Source organism: Ambystoma mexicanum, chromosome 6q (assembly GCF_040938575.1).
Source record: "Ambystoma mexicanum isolate Mex_15411 chromosome 6q, UKY_AmexF1_1, whole genome shotgun sequence".
NCBI classification, from domain to species: Eukaryota; Metazoa; Chordata; class Amphibia; order Caudata; family Ambystomatidae; genus Ambystoma; species Ambystoma mexicanum.
Genome location: NC_090937.1, coordinates 1006890533 through 1006903058, shown reverse-complemented (window position 1 = coordinate 1006903058; position 12526 = coordinate 1006890533). Strand labels below are relative to the sequence as shown.

General features: G+C 40.6%; 1 long non-coding RNA gene across 1 annotated transcript in view; it reads left to right on the top strand.

Annotated features, from left to right (window-relative positions):
• Window positions 1–10731, top strand: part of LOC138516433 (uncharacterized) — a 148681-nt gene extending 137950 nt beyond the window's left edge. Inside the window, exons 2-3 of the long non-coding RNA XR_011282270.1 lie at window positions 4836–4881; window positions 6557–10731. This is a non-coding gene — a long non-coding RNA (uncharacterized lncRNA). The remainder of the gene's footprint in view (window positions 1–4835; window positions 4882–6556) is intronic.
• The last annotated feature ends 1795 nt before the right edge of the window (window positions 10732–12526 follow it).

Here is a 12526-nt window from a genome sequence, read left to right as displayed (position 1 = left end):
GGTTAAACCTTATGTTTCAGAAGAAAACGGTGCCACTCTGGTACGTGCTCTTGTGATGCCTCAGTTGGACTATTGTAATGTCCCGATGTTGGGATCCAGTAGCAACAACCTCAGACGACTCCAAGTCCTTCAAAATGATGCGGTACGCATCAACAAAAATATACAGAGACACAAGCCTATTTCTGCCCACAGGAGAAACCTTCATTGGCTCCCGGTGGAGGCTCACATCCAGTTCAAGGCCTTGACATTAGTGCATAAATACATAAATGAGCAAGCCCCTAGTTACCTCAAAGAAATCGTCAAAATGTGCATTCCGACTAGGTTCACTAGATCTAGTGAAGGAATCTGCATCTCAGCACCACGGAGCAAGAGGCCCAGAGGACTGGGCAGGTCTTTTATCACCCAGGTGCTAAGCATAAGAACCAGGAAGAAGGGACCGGTCACAAACAAGAAGACTGCATCAATGACCAGCGCTCGACTGAAGTAAAAAGAGACTTTTAAAGCTGACTAGCAAGCTGTTTGCTAGCATCTGACAACCACAGGTGCTGCTTATCCTCCACACAACCTTGTCCTGCAATGGTGATGATGAAGCAATGGTCCAGGCATTCTGTGAAGCATACTCTTTTGATTAAAGTAGCATACTGGCTACCAAAAACCTGGAATGAATCTGGAAGGGAAGTGAAATTTAAAATATGAATTTCGAGCTCCCAAATCACCACAGGACTGTCTCATGAGGTTCGGAACCTATGTCCAATAGGGATTAAACCCCAAATCAGGCCACCAAGTGGCAGGAATGAGATCAAAGGGAGAAAATCGTGACACAATTAAACATTTTGTTTCATGTGTTATTTTGGTTGTTGGTACTTTGATGGCTTGATGGCAGAATAAAGAGAGTACTAACATGAGAAATACCTGGGAAAGGGGTGCAAATACCAGGGCATGTATATTAATACATACATGAAATATGTAATACCTAAATGGTTGCCTTGAAGTCATCCTTGCAATAGAGAAATTAAGGTCACATCATGAGCCAACGTTTTGGAAAACCCTGAAACCAGTCTATTAGGCACCAAGAGATTTTACAGGCTTCCTAAGGATCAAATCAATGTTGGCTCGACTGATATCGTCAGGAAGACACTTCTTCTGTGGAAGATCAAGCATGTGGTGATACTACTAGAGCATATGATGGAACTACTTTGTACATTAACTGAGTACAAGGCTACGTGATGACACCAAGCCATGGGCTAGGAGTAGCCGGCATGTGATGTCATTAGACTATATGGGCATCTCACTGTATTACCATTCTTATACTTGGCATATTTTGCAAGTACCAGGAATATGAAGTTTGAAAAGAGTACTCAGAGCACATGTACATTTTGGTAACTTCTGACATAGGAGGAGGTATGCCATATGATGACAGCAGATTGCATGTCATGTCAGTTACCTTGCTACTGGCATTTGATGAGATTGAATTGACATATTATGACTTTAAATATGTATGCTATATTTATTACCACTTGAGCTAATGACCCTTCCCCAAATTATGGCCCTCAGCTTTACCTCAAGCCATAACTCAGTAGTGGGTCATTATCTGATAATCATGACGCCTCCCTCAGTCTATAAGGGTAAATTGTGAACCCCCAGGTATTATCAGACTGTAGTCTGTGGACTGGAAAAAAGTTTGGATTTGTTGATTTGTGCTGGAACATTCTTGTCATATGACCCCTAGCATATACGGGACATAGTATGGCTTAGTACACTAGCTGTTAGGTGTTGGGCATGCTCGGCTGTTTTATAGCAATCCATGCCTTTTGTTTGAGCATTTGCAGTACATTGGCATAGTATTCCAATATATCGCTTGAACTAAGTACCTGGCCACATCATGGGGCTACCTCTCTGTAGGGTACCATTCCTACACTACATCAGTGATACACACTTACACATAAAACATTAGCCATATTTCCATATACTCAAATAATACAAATAGTATGCATGTACAAGCCTGCCGCCTGTTTCAAAGGCAATACCGCCTCTCTGTCCTCACCAATAAGAGAGCTCTTATCCAAGCCTGCACCTCTGCAGCATCCAACACCTTGGCTGAACTCTTTAAAATCTGCAAGGAACTGGCCAATCCTGCTGCAGTCTCTACCTCTCCTGTCCCTTCCCAGGCCCTCTGCATGTCACTGGCTTCTCACTTCATCTCTAAAACCCAGCACATCCTGGCCTCACTCTCCTCCTCTCTCCCCCTCCCTCTACTCCCTGCTCTTCCTCTGGCCATTCTGCAGCCACCTCTCCTCCCTCCTTCTCTGCCTTTCCCCTGTTCTCTGCAGATGAGATTTCTAGACAAGTATGATCTGTAAAAAAGTCTTGTCAAAACAGGTTCACCCCTGTTCCTCCAAAACCATCAAGGACCACATTGACTCCCTGGCTCCTGCCCTGGCTGACTTCTGCAACCACTTCTTTGCCACTGGAGTCTTCCCATTCCCCCTGAAGCACTCCCTTGTGCGCCCTCTTCTTAAGAAACTCTCTGCCGGCCCCTCCTGCCTGGCTAACTATTGCCCAATCTCCATCACTCCCTTCCTGGGCAAACTCCTAGAAAAACCATCTCCCAGCTTAACCTCCACACCGAATTTGTTGGTTGTCTTTATTATCATCAGTCTGGCTTCAGAGCTGCCAGAAGCACGGAAACTGTTCTCCTGAACATCCGTGAAGACCTGCTCTTCAACCTTGATTTTAACACCCACTGTGTCCTCATCTTGCTTGATCTCTCTTCTGCCTTTGACACGGTCTACCATGCCATCCTGCTCAAATGCCTCCATGATAATCTGGGTATCACCGGTCAGGCCCAGGCGTGGCTGACTTCTTTCCTCTCGGACCGACCCTCCCAGGTCCAACTTGGGTCCTTCCTCTCTGATATCTTTTTATCTACCTGTGGTGTGCCCCAGGGGTCTAACCTCTCCCCCTGGCTTTTCAACCTATACCTGGCACTTCTTGCACACTTAGTTGCCGCTCTCTGCCCCAACTTTCAGTACTATGCGGATGACACTCAGCTCATTTTAAGGCTACCCTTGGCCACCTCGTCTCCATCGCTCATCTCTGACTGTCTGTCTGCTATCCAGGAGTGGTGTGCTGCCAATGACCTCTGCCTTAATGCCAGTAACACTGAGATTCTCCTCATTGGCACACCCGCTCCCTCCTTTCCTGTTGCTCTCTGGCCGGCTGCTCTTGACCCCCCTCCGTCAACTAACTGAGAGGCTAAAAACCTTGGGGTCATCTCGACTCCACACTCTCCTTCCCTCCTCACATCTCAGATGTATCTAAGAAGTCACAACAGCAGTTGCACCTCCTCAGAGGTATTCTACCCTTCCTCTCCTTCCCCCAGAAGCTCACTGTCTCCACAGCTCTGGTTCTCTCTAGGCTGGACTACTGCAACAGCCTCTTTCTATATCTGCCTGCCTCTACTCTCCGCCCTCTGCAACTCATCCAGAACAGGACTGCGAGACTTGTCCTTGGCCTCAAGCCCATGGATCATATCTCTCCAGGACTGAAATCTCTGCACTGGCTCCCAGTGGCTGCGAGGATCAAGTTCAAAACCCTCTACATTGTTCACAATGCCTTCTGGGGCCTGGTGCCTCAATGCCTTCAACTCTCTGTTCCTAAATATCCTCCCTCTCGAGCTCTTTGCTTATCCGCCTCCAACTCCCTTAGGGTCAGTCGCTTCTCCAAGCAACAAGTTGGTGGTAGATCTCTATCTTCGGCTGGGGCCTCCCTCTGGAACAGCCTCTCTGCCTCCCTGAAACTTGAGGAGAGCCACCTGCAGTTCCGGAAGCACCTCAAAACCTTTCTCTTTGCTTCTGCCTTTTCTCCTCCTCTCCCCTGCTGACCTCCTTGCTAACACTGAATCTGCACTGGTTACCTGGCCACCCTCTGTTCTTGAGCCCTGGTCCCTCCCCCGCCTGTTCTCACACACCAGCACTGCCTGCCGGGCACCCCCCGCACTTGGGGATTGTTTCTGTATCCATGCAGCACTTGACACCTGATGTCTGCACTTACCTTGAACTTGCCACCAGTTGGCCGCTACTTTATTTATTGATATTATTCTATGCTCATGTACTGCACTGTCCCTTTTTACCCCTTTCCCCACACTTTCCCTTTTCCCCCCATCTCATGCACTTGCGCGATATGAATGACTCCTGGCATAGTAGGATCCTTGTCTGTCCTCCCTTTGTTCCTCCTCCCTTGCCTCGTTGCGCCTTGAAACACTTGTGTATAGGCGCGTTATAAATGCCATATCATATCATATGTAAACTCATGCAATCAACCTACATACAATCAGATATCAAAACACACCACTAAATTATCTATACACAACACATATTTTAATTTAAAAAAGCAGAAACAATGGCTTTGCTAATACTTGTTTGTTTTGAGAATACTCAGCAGTAAGTACTATTCAATAGCTTATAGATCTCCTTTCTTCTTCTGCAAGTGTCATTTTGATTTCGTAGTCTAGATGCCTTTGAACCATAAAATGTTAAACAAATTTAAGTGTGTTGTCACCATTATGGATCATTTACATACACTCACTGATTCAGATTGTAGATTTCCTTGTTAAAAGCCGTACATTAAACAGTTCACATGGGCATGAATTACAGTAGATCACATTTTGGTGTTTCAATTAGGAAAACATCTGTGTTTCCATTGCAATTCCTGATGGGTAATTCTGTAGATTGCTCTTTGAATTGAAAAGAGAAAGATCCTTTCATGGAAAATGTCTCAGTGATGGGTAGAGTAGACACATAATTGTAATGTTGTTTTCACTTGGCCCTGTGCAGATCTTCACCAGTTGCTGCTTGATGATTCCTCTCTTCATAAATAAAGGTGAGCTTTTGATTTGGTATGAATCTTGTCTAATGTGTCTAATGTACCAGTTGCTTCTAACTAGCTGCTCGTTTTATTGCTAATGAGGTTACATGTGGTAACACCTATATAACTAGTTCAGATTATTAGTATCTGAACTATATGTGGCACGCTAATTAGGAGAGTTCTCTCTGCATGCCTCACTTGCTTCTGGGCCCTATATATTGTTTTTAATGTAACATTGTGTTCTCAGGTTGGCGGGTAACACCCTGTCTTCATTTTCTAAGTCAGTAATTTGAGGCAAATCTGCCAAATACAGAGGAAACAGCCATAAGGTAGTAACTCCTTCAAACTATTTAGACATAATACCCAAGATGCTGACTTGCAGAATCAGTGTTGTATGTAATATGCGAAAGCCATGACTTATTAGTAGAGCCACAAATTATTTTCTTCTTTACTTCAATAAATTATAAACTTGTAATTGCCTATTTTGAGCCAACTTGTGTATTCTTGGAAGGGTTCTGGCATTCCTATATAAAACAGAAAAAGATTAATATTGTATCTATTCTAATTATTTTAGACATGGTTGATAGAGATTAGACACTGGTTCAATATGGTCCCCAAAACATTGTTGGCAACGCTGGAGTCAAACGTATCACCCAGGCATGCATTGTTCAGCTGGGTATATAATTCTGATATGGAAATCAAATAGTTTAATGTCATTGCAATTACATTTTTGTTACAATTGTGGATAAATCACAGGGTATGGTATGGAAGCCTCTCACATCTCTTGAGAGTGGAATATGAGACATATTATAACTTCTTGAGGATCATCTGTGTAGAGACTTTCCACATTAAAAACATAACCATTGTATCTATTGAATCTAAAGTGTTATGTGTGGAGTCTCCCATAAAGTTTAGAATTATATGAAGAACTGTTTTAACAAAATTTCAAACACTTTGACATGGGTTCTAAAACAGACTCTATCCCAATTCTCGGAATGCAGTCTCTAATCTCTGAAAGAGACCTCAATCCAAATATTCTGATTTCTGAACTAAGCAGCAGACTCACAAGCAGTGCAGAAACAATTGCATTGAGTTGTGTAAAGGCAGAGAGGAGCATGTGCAGTTCAATTCCCAATGCTAACAAACTACTTAGAAACACAAAATGTATAAAGTCTATTGCTACTGGTTCCACGCTCAATAAGCAAACATTGCAATTTACTTGTTTTTGCTTCTTTTTTCGCTAATACAAACATTTTTATTTGTTTGTTGCACAACCCCATGTGCTAATAGGCCTGGAAACCTCGGGAGGATACATTTTGCTTGGGATAATGACCCATCCCCAATTTCCAGGCAGCAGCTTCGGCATAAGCCAATAATTTGGGGTCAGGTTATTATGCAATGATAATGACCTTGCGCTCAGTCTATAAACTTAGAAATATAAACTATTACACAACATAAACGCAATTGTATGAGTTAAATCATTATGAACTCATTATGTTAATTCACCTTTAGGGAAGAATGTTAATGCCAGCTACTAAATGCTGATTGAAGAAAGCTTTTGCCCATGTGTAATAAATGTTTTTTTTCTTGTTTAAACAATGGCCTTATGTACAATGAGATGCAGACACAAAGTAATACAGTCAGAGTGCTTCATCGCTTTAAATATTGACCAATCATTTTCCCATTACAGGATGCACAGCTCTCACTCTGAGTAAATTTCTCAAAAGGAATACGTTGCTGTCAGCCAACTCTAATAACTTGGCTGTAATCGGGTGTGGTGCTCCATACTAGCGAATGGCTCTTCAAGGCCAATTGGGAACAGAGGAAAGCTCTTCTGCATGAAAACCGCAATTTCTCTTAAAAGCATTGAAAATGAGAATGTGCACATACAACACTGTCCCTCAGTTTAATCATTAATGGTGGCCTCGCCTTGATAATACACATCTCCATGAAGATGCAGATAGCCTAGTGCCAGCTCTCACTCCTCTTCAAAGTCAAGCTCTTAAGCCCGACCATGGACTTCAGAACTTCTGTCTGATCCCTGGATCTCTCCCAGCTGGAAGGTTTGTTAAGCCCACCTCCTAGGTGTTCCAGCAACAACAGTGGCACCAATGAAATCTGTCCAACCCACAGCATCCCAACTTATTGAAGGACTGAAGAAATGTGACTACATCAGATGCACACCCAAGGAACTTCAAATGTTACATCTGTGGTGTGTAAACAAAGGCCCTAAACCAATGGAACTGAAGTACCCACTGGGGAAATGACTTGCCAACACTCAGAAAACTGCATGCTGAAAAGAGGCCTATTTAGGCAGACTATGTGGATGTCTTTCTGCAGTTGAGTTCTAGAGAAAGCTAAAACAAAAATGTAATCCAAGTGCAGATCAGAAAAGCACATCACATTTATGGCTGAAAAATAAATGCAGCTTTTTCACTGAAACTACCAACCATAAAAAGGTGGTGCACCGTGGTAATTCAGACCAAGTTTTCAGCAGAAAAATGAACAGCAGCTAATTAAACATGTATTTTATTAATGACTGGAAGCAAAGTGAACCCATAGCAGTAAAACACACTGTACATCAAATAATCAAGACTGATGTTAGACAATGCAATATGCGAGTTCCTTTTAGCCAAGGACACATGGTTGGCCTCTGGGCAAAATTCACAAAGGACTCCCCAATGATAGCCTGGCTTGCATCCCAACTGTTTACAAATGCAATAAAATGTGGCCTGCATGAAGGGTGTTGAAGACCAGGTTTCCCTAGGCCTGCTGTCTCTGAAGGGGCCAAATGTTGTAGCTGGTGCATGACTGGAATATTGGGGGGAGGTTCGAAAACAATGGCTGCAATCAAGGCTGAACTCTGAATTCAAATAACAATAATAATAAATAAAAAATACTCTGGTGACAGGCTGGCTAGGAGTGACAAATGGCCAGGAGGGAGGGAAGCTCATATTTTCACATATAAACATCCCCTTTATTTAAATAGACTGTTACAATTTTTGCAATTTCCCAGAAACCACAAGTTGCACTGATTACATGTATGTTTCATTTTTTAGATAATTTCCAGGCAATTTTGTTGATATAAAATTCCTCCACCTGCGATTTAGGGAGTTGCAATGATCAGCTGAAGGTGTTCCTGGCTGCTCTGAATGTGTTCTGAATTTGAGAGTTGGTGTACTGGCAGAGGGTAAAAGTACGAATGTCGGAATAAATTGCTAAAAAATCTGTTTTTTGTAAATATATACATTATATATAATGGCAGCTACTAGTAAATCATACAGGTTTGACACATACTAGATTGGTGCCAAAAATTGACATGAAAACAAAAGGGGATTGCAAATGGAATTTGCCATATGTCTGTTCCACACCCCTAAACCAATCCTTAGAGAGAGGCTGGACTTGGGGGTAGAGAGAAAGGTGAATTGTCAAATCCTAGTTGCGAGAATTCTTACAGGGAATTGCCTTGTATTGAAATCCTGATGGTGTCATCACTGGTATATAAAGTGAATGCATTATGAGGAAGAGACAGAGCTGCTGAAATGTACCATCTGACAGCCACAAGGAAACAGCAAAAGGAGATTTTGCTGAAATTGCATCTGGGGGGAGTTGTCTATTGCTGGGAAGGCCTAAAATCTGCCTGGTCCTAGGGAGAAGCGCTGGGTACCATCCTTGCGAGTGGATTGGCCAGACCCCTGCCCTGTCCTTCCAGAGGGTCCTAAAATGCAGCTGGCTTTCCTGTACTTTAAACAGAGGGTTTAAATATAAGTAGAATTTCACCATTTGAAACCAAACGGTGGGGGAGTCTGCATGCCTTAAATCCTTTCCCTTTATAGTGGGAGGCCGGGGGGGGGCAAAACTGTGTAGATCATTGGCCTATTTAACTAAAAATATTAATTTAATGAATTCCCCATTTGGCGGAACACCATGTGATGATTTTTTTTAAATTTGAAATTAATAAAGCTCATTCCCAAAATTCTAAAATCATCCCGATTTTTACTGTCAGTTTCCCAAACACAAGCCTTTAGGTGGAGGGGAGTCTGCAGTCCAAAATTCCCAAATCATTCCAATTTTTCTGTCTGACTTCCCCAACACAGACCAAAGTAGGTGGGGTCTGAAAACAAACCTCTAAAACACCATGTGTTTATTTTAAAGCAACAATGTGGGTGAAATCATAATTGGCAAATGCATTTGCACCAATCTATAAACCACACTGCTAGCCTTTTAAGTACGCAGGAAAATCGAAATTGCACAACACTATAGATGTAAATTGCTTGTGTTCATTGACCAGTTTGATTATTTCTTTAAATGTAATCTTTAGACAGCAAAGAATTGTGATTTGTGTTTTTCACAACCAATTTTTGTTATTTATTTCTGTAACAAGAAGTTTAATTGTGACCACAAAGAAGTTGGTGTGTGTTGTTTTAGTTTGATTTCGATTGTTTTGTCATTCAAATATGTTTCCTATACCAGAGCCTGATTCTTGGCTTGCTGTGGGCACAGGAGTAGGCGGAGATTTGTGTGACTCTATATGAGTCTTCAGTAAGGCCAGCACTAAACAAACTCAAGCAAGTATTGCAGGGTTCCTTGATTGGGGTGGGAAGGAGCTCCCCAGGTTAAGGGTGGTCTCAATATAACATGACAAATAGGGGGCTTGTGCACCGGGATCTGGTCTACTATTGTTGACTCATGGCAAGTGCATTGGGGACAGTATATTAATTTTGGTGTAACTGCATTGAGGTAGATACAAGGTTGCTGTGAATTTCTAAAAGGCCACTGTAAAACTTGACCCTTTAGTTCCAGCGAGGAGTATAGATATAGAAAAATAAGACTATGTAGAATGATAAGGCAAAAAGGAGATTGTGTAAGAATTGATTTTTATTTGGCATTGTGTGTAGAAATCAAGCAGGAACAGGGTGATTTTTGCCCCAGCGCAAATAAAGTTTTACAAAAGTTGCAAAAAGCCATTTTAAAATGACCGCCATAGAAGGGTGTGCCAGCAAGCACTTCCTGGCTAAGCTATTCATTCGAGGAGAATGAGGTGAGGCCAAAGCCGGGAGTTGGCAAACTAAAATGGTGCAACAGGTCACCTCAGTGGGAATTGGCATTGGTGTGAAGGTGAAATATTGCGCACAGCATTTGAGGCATTTTTTTTTATTCAAAATTGGTTTAGTTGAAAAATCAACTTTTTCAATATTTCATATCAAGGTTACATTTCTTTTTTTTCCCTTTTTTTACATAGTCATATGCTTTAGATCGTACATCTCCGTTATAATACAATTTACATTTTAAAACCACATAAATCATTACTATTTTGATACAGAAGAATTAAAATTTCATATATTATAATATTGTACAAAATCATCACATCAGTTAAAATATAGTAATAGTTGCATTAGTTTTCAGATAGATTCAATTCATTCAGATATTGTACCGTTGCTATAATAAGCGAGACATTTGATGTGTTGAATATCTCATGCCATAATTGTTCTTTGGTAAGTAATACTTTATGTTTAAAAAACTTAAAAAAATGTTTTATCCTTAAGTCAAGTAGAAAGGCACATTCCGAGATTAGGTGAAAGATAGATTCTTCATTCATAGAGATTTTGCAGAATCTACAGAGAGTGCTTAACATTGGGTCTTTGGAGTATTGAGCCAATTTGATCTTGGTTGGAAGTAGATTTAGTCTAAATTGTAAAAAAATATCTGCATATGATTTATCTGGAAATGCTGAGATGTATTTTCGGGATGTCGTTCAATGCTTTTACAATAAAAGGACCTGCTTTGAAGGCTGAATATTGGAGACATTTTTCCCTTGTGAGAATCCAATCGTATCTAAGTAGCTTGATTTTCGCTTTGACTGGAAAGATAGCAAGGTTTTTACACTCATCAGCCCAAGAGGAGGTTGAGTTATTGCCTGAGGATTTCATCATGTCTCTTACCGCCGGAAATACATTTTTAGCATTATCTGGAGTGAGAAGAGCTTTTCGATATAATGCTAACATTGCCCAAGAAACTACCAGAGCTAGGGAAGACAGCCCAAGTTCATATTGAATTATGGCTATTGGGTAACTTGGATGGACCGGCAAAATTGCTTTCCAGTATAAACCTTCAATATAGTCCCAATTTACTTATTTGTTCATAATTTTGGTATGACTTGCATATGTTATAATGGGTACTGCTTTCTGTAAATAAAACATACGAGCAGGTATTAAAGAGAACCAACCATACTTTCTTTGTAGAGCATTCGCTCGAATTGCTAGAAGTTTCATTCTATTAGAGATTTCATCTTTATAGGGGATGTCCGCTATGTTTGAATTGATATTGACTCTTAAATATTTATACTGATATATTATAGCAAGTGGGCAGTTGGAAATGTACCACTTAAATTTGATTATAGATTGTTGTGGAGAAGGTTGAACAATTAGAATTTTTGTTTATTTAATATTGATTTCAAGTTTGTTTATTTCTGCGTATTGTGATAACGCATTCAATTTTCTCTGAAGTCCTATAGGGGTTTTGTCAAAAAGAACCATATCATCTGCGTATAATAAATAGGGTATTGTTAAAGATCCTAGCCGTGGGGAAAACAACTGCACGGTCACCATTTCTTTAAAAAAATCACTAATAGAAAAGTTAAAAAGGATTGAAGCAAACGCATATCCCTGTTTTAAGCCTGTATTTCTTCTTATTGTGTCTGACAAGAGACCGTCGGTTGTAAGTTTTACTCTTACACTCGTGTTCGAATAAAACAATAAAATCAGGTTAAAAATGTGAGCAGGGCAGTTAGCATTAGATAGTTTTTCCCATAGCACAGTGCGAGAGATGGAGTCGAACGCTTGTTTAAAATCGACTAGTGCAAGATACATTGGCTGTTTACTTCGAATGGTTTGGGCTTTCAATATGGCAATAATAATTAGATTTAGTGATGTACCTATACCTGGGACAAAGCCGGATTGATAATGGTCCATTAGATCTTGCTCGCAGAGCCATTTTGTAAAATCTCGCACCACAAGCCTTGCTAAAATTTTCCCTGGCACGTCTAAAAGTGCTATAGGGCGATAGTTACATGGGGAAGATCTATCCCCGGATTTAAAAATTATTGGAAATTTATTTTGGTTTATGACATTTTTAAAAATCAAGTATAAGACATCAGCCCATGCTTATGGGTTTTCCTTTAAAATAGCATTTGTTATCATGTCAGGACCGGGGGCACATGAATTATTACATTTTTTGATTATAATAATTATATCCAAAAGGTCAAAATCCAACGATTTGGTGACAAGACCACTTTGATTTTTAGAAGAATGATCTTCTTGTGGTTTAAGTAGGAGATTCTCGTAGTGTTTTACCCATGTCCTTTGGTCAATGCAATTTAATAAAATAGATTTTTCAGCTGTTTTTTCTGATCTATTTATTAGTTTACATATTTCACCTGCTTTTTTGGTAAGAAGAGCTTTTAGCATTGCTTCAGCGTTGTTCTGTTTTATTGACGCTATTATTTGCTTAATTGGATTTCTATATTTATGTTTTATTTTTTGTTGTAATGTTTTATTATCATGTACCGGTAGTGATCTTATATCACGCCTTAGTTTTGCTCTAAGAGAAATTATATCAGGGTTCCATTTATGTTTATGAGCAAAGCTCGGCTTGGCATATT